Here is a 255-nt window from a genome sequence, read left to right as displayed (position 1 = left end):
AAAACCATATTCAGGCTTCAAGGCTTCAGCCCGATCCCAGGAGAGCTGAGCTTTGCTCTGTGCAGACCCCATAGAGCCAGAGGCAGGTTGTGCACCTCCTGCTCAGGGACAGCAATAATTTGCTGTGCTGAGAGGGGAAGGGTCGTTAGTAGCAGTGTGTGACCCCCGGGCCATGCAGCAGCAGGAACACCATGTTCCTATGCCCCACACCTTGCAGGATGCATGATGGGAAGGCAGAGACACCTGGCCTGTCAC

The sequence above is a fragment of the Apaloderma vittatum genome, unplaced genomic scaffold (assembly GCF_000703405.1).
Source record: "Apaloderma vittatum isolate BGI_N311 unplaced genomic scaffold, ASM70340v1 scaffold28021, whole genome shotgun sequence".
Classification (NCBI taxonomy): Eukaryota; Metazoa; Chordata; class Aves; order Trogoniformes; family Trogonidae; genus Apaloderma; species Apaloderma vittatum.
Note: the sequence above shows the minus strand (reverse complement) of the source record.